This window comes from Poecilia mexicana, unplaced genomic scaffold (assembly GCF_051168715.1).
Source record: "Poecilia mexicana isolate PSO_F unplaced genomic scaffold, ASM5116871v1 scaffold_7, whole genome shotgun sequence".
Lineage (NCBI taxonomy): Eukaryota > Metazoa > Chordata > Actinopteri > Cyprinodontiformes > Poeciliidae > Poecilia > Poecilia mexicana.
The window spans coordinates 4,900,559-4,904,902 of record NW_028263376.1 but is presented as its reverse complement, the minus strand read 5'-3'; the positions used below and the strand labels follow the sequence as shown (position 1 = coordinate 4,904,902).

Genomic DNA, 4,344 nt, shown 5'->3' with positions numbered 1-4,344 from the left:
CTTTAATGCTGTGAAAAGGTCTTTTAGGCTCACTGGTGCTGCCTGGAGAATGTCTCTGAGGCCTTAGGAATGCACTGACATCATTGCTGAGTATTCAGCCAATGCTGGGGAGTTGGCAGTAATCAGATAAACCAAAGGTCCTCACTGTCCTCCCCGTTAATGTTGTGGTACTCCCTTATGTTTTTCTGCAGTCTTGATCTATGAGTCGAGTCAGATGAAGCGTTTTTCTTGGAAAGACTAAAAGCTCTGGGATGACTGCTTGCACTGATGACTTCATAGGATTTGCACCTTTTAGTCATGGTGCTCTTTGGATGGTAATGTTAGGCTGTCAGATCTTCATGTAGTCAGTCCATTACTTTAGTCCAGACTGAAATAATAACAAACATGGATCAAGAAAATGAGCAGCTCTTTTGGTAAATGGTCTGTACTTGTATAGTTGTTTATGAAGTCCAGAGGACCCCAAAGTGCTTCATAATTCAGTCATTCACATACTGATGGTGGCAAGCTACGATGGAGCCTGACAGAAATCCAGGAGCTGAATTCCCTTTACAGGGATGAATAATTGAATGCCAATAAGGGAATTCCATTGAATTCAAGCGTTTTAGAGAACAGAAACATTAATGTCTCTCATAGTGCCAGAGCCCAGTTAGGGCCCAGTCAGGGCCCAGTAAGATCAAGACCCTAACTGGTCTGTGCAGAACAGTACTCTGTTCTGCCAGGAGTCAGTGAGTGTGCATTACTGCTCTGTGCAGTACTAGTGGTTTTCCACTGGTAACTGGTGCAAACTACCAGCCCCTTAATTAGAACCTACTTCACTAAGGTTCCAGTCCAGCTGAAAACGCAACGTTAGAATACTGTTGATCACTGATTGGCTAGGGGGCGGAGTCACTCGTTGCATCAATAAGATCAAGTCCCTTACAATAATCCCATTTGTAAAAATTTACAGCAGCGATTGAGCAATTTGCCGTTCCAAAGGACAATGGTTAACTGAGCAGACAACTTCCATGCCCTCCATCGTTGTGCTGAGTACAGATCACGAAGGCCTACTTTTTGGACTCTGTGACTCCCTGACAGTGCAGGGTGGTCCTGCACTGCGAGGATTTTTTATTTTATTTTAACCCAGTTGTTCCTGGAGTAGCAACTCCAGTAACAACTGGAGTTGTTACTGGATTGTAGTGGAAAACCATCCGAACCGTGTATAGTAGAGTTGAGCCATGCTGCTAGGTACGAGCGGAAAAGCTACAGGTCAGTTGCTTTTCATGACTGGACTTGGGGATCCCTCCAATTGTTTACTGTGGGGCAATAAACACTATGTTTATTCACTATCTGTTAGATTTTGTTCAAACCTGGCACTGATGTCAGACCTGAGCAATTTCCCCCTGCTATGTTTTAGATCTGGATGCACATAATGTGGAAAAGTTATTTATTTATTTATTTATTTATTTATTTATTTATTTATTTATTTATTTATTTATTTATTTATTTATTAATAAACTTGTAATAAACAACAAGGATAGCTATGGCTCTCTGTTGTCTCCAAAAATCTAATGCCATGGCTCCAATATGCAAGATGTGCTGTGTATTTTATGACAGCATAGATTTAACTTTGCATAATCACCGAAAGTGGCACCAATATTTACAGCAGAGTCATTAACCTACAAGTTAGCTAACGCAACAGCTGAGTGATCACTGACGTGCCACGGGTTCTGTCGCTGTTTTTCAGGAAAACATCACCCGAACGGCACCGTGAGGATGTGCGGCCCTGCTTCCTAACGGACAAAACACATAGAAATGAAACGTGTGTGTAGAAGCAAACTCACACGATGCTACACACGTTTCTGTTGGAAGCAATGGGTGTGTTGATTTCTGTGGAAGTGGGCGTGGTGAGATAAGAAGCGGCTGGGGCTTCCACGGAATAAGTTTGGGGCGGGGGAGAGGGCGGCACATGACAGCTGAGAGAGGCAGCAAGCGGCTGGAGCGAGAAGTGGATGTCAACAAACGCTCCAGGGACCTGCGCCTGGTGAATGGGAGGCTGTGTTGTTGTATTTACCTGGAAAAAAAATATTCTGTTTGTTGAATCCATAAACATGAGTCATGCTGACGAGGCCTGGTTGTTCACTACGGCTTCCAGATGGCTAAATCAACCTGACCTGTGACTCTGCTGGTCCTTTTTGTTGTTGTTGTTTTTGTTGTTGTTTTGTTTTTTCAGTACAACCTAACTGGGGAAAGAAATTGCACTCTAGTTACATTACTAAATACTGGATATATAGGTTTAAATACGCCTGAAAAGGGTGGTCCTGCACTGCGAGGATTTTTTATTTTATTTTAAATGATAAAATTTTAAAGATACCATCAAATTAAATGTAGCTTTTTTGTTCTATCACATATAGCAGAACATTAACACTCACATCTATTTTATCAGCTTAGCTCCAGTTTTATGTTGAAATACCTCGGCATCATGATAAAACATGCTCTTCTTGCTGGCATATTTTGTAAAGAAAAAAGATAAACATTACAGCAGCTTCTGCTGTTTCTCGTCTATGTGCCTGACTATCAGTCACATCCAGATGGTTACGTAGACACAGCACACTTTTAAAGTTGATCTATAATGTTTCATTTTAAACAAATTAAGATAGATCTATGGGCTTTGCAAAACAGATTCATTATGTTTTTTGCACAAAATCACCATCCTCGTATGATGAGATTTTTCCTGCTTAGTTCTGCATATTTGGAGCTATTTTAGGGATTCTGTCACTTTTATGTCAATAAGCTGTTGCTGACCACGCCCCCCACAATGTTTATACATGTGAAAATGGCTGCAAACTGATGCACAATTATGAACAACCATCTCTTTTTGAGCCGGAGTCATGCACATGTTGTACATTGGGGTTTACAACAAAACACTTGTCTTTTCCAGCAGCCATTGGACAGAGAATACAAAAGGTAACAAGCTCATCTTATAATGATGGAGCACACACGAACTTTCACACTGTGGGACAATAAACAACATTATTATATTATAATTTGTGCTCTACTCTAATACAACAGGAGTGACATACCATTCACTTTAAAACAGAAACAGAATCTTCATCTCCAGTTCTTATTAATGGAGGTGCTCTAATCATTACTATCAGATAAACTAAAAGTTGGATGATAAAAGATGGATGTGAGTCCAAGAGGGCAGCAAACTGTAAAACCTGCAAGGTTACAAAATAGTACAACTGTCCTGTAAGAAACAACATTTTCCATCAATAAAAGTAAAAGTAACCTGTGGTATTGTCGGCGTGGCAGATAAGTGACACACACATGCACACACACACACACAAGCACACCACATTCTACCAACAGTTATTGCTTTTGGAGTCACACCCAGAATGCTATTCTCTCCGCCTATTACCATGACATCACACTGGTAAGCTTTTGTTAGGATTATTTGCTTCATACAACAAAAACACTCCTGTGGCTGGCTGGTACTTAATGAGGTGATATTAATCTGGGATCTCTTGGTAAGCTACAGTGGGAAAAAAGAAGAAGAAAGAAACACTGCTGACTTGCTGTTGCAACAAGGAAATTAAATATTTGCTTAATTTATTAAATGTCAGATTAAGACTTGAGTCAATATGACCTGACATGTTGCTCAGCTCTCAGTTAGGAAGGCTGGAAAATGATCATGGCGGTGCACGAGGTAAACCTGAGTGGCACCAGAACTGATAAACACAACCAAGACAAGATCCTCATATTTGGGTATTTATTCATATTATTTGGAGTTTTGGTTGTTAGTATTTTATCCCAGCTTTACAGTGATTCAGAAATGTTCAGATTTTTTTTTTTTTTTTTTTTTTGCAAGTTTCTATTGAAAGAAATATTTTCTCATAAATGCACAATATCTTGTCTTCCTATAACTCTCCACTGCAGTAGAGTAGAAATTCAATGTTTGGTCTTAGGCCTAATTTAGCACATGAATGTTTGACAAGCATAAGTTAACATTCATTAACAATTACTTTTTTTATCCTTTAACATTTTATGAGTATTTCTGTGATGCTTTAAATTTAAAAAAAAATATTTATTTTAATTTCTTTTTGCCCATATGTCTCCCCTATCCAACTTTTTATAGCAGTCTGAACAGCTATCGCTATTTGTTGGGCCTTTTTTCCTCATAGCTCTGTTTGTCTTATGATGTTTTGACAATACTGTTGGCTCCTTTCTCCCAACATCTTCAAAAACAATTAATAGACTTTAGGAATCCATTAATATTTTGTTAGCAGTGCGTAAAACTCTCACACTGAAGTCTGATTGCAGTCAAATTTAATTAATAGTACAACCACAAAAAAAGAAATGGATTTC

The 4,344-nt window shown here is 39.1% G+C and overlaps 1 long non-coding RNA gene across 1 annotated transcript; it reads left to right on the top strand.

Annotated features, from left to right (window-relative positions):
* The first annotated feature begins 707 nt into the window (after positions 1-707).
* Positions 708-2,149, top strand: LOC148158253 (uncharacterized). Its single transcript, XR_015763862.1, has 2 exons — positions 708-1,245; positions 1,724-2,149. It is a non-coding gene; the product is annotated as an uncharacterized LOC148158253 (long non-coding RNA).
* Positions 2,150-4,344: the final 2,195 nt, after the last annotated feature.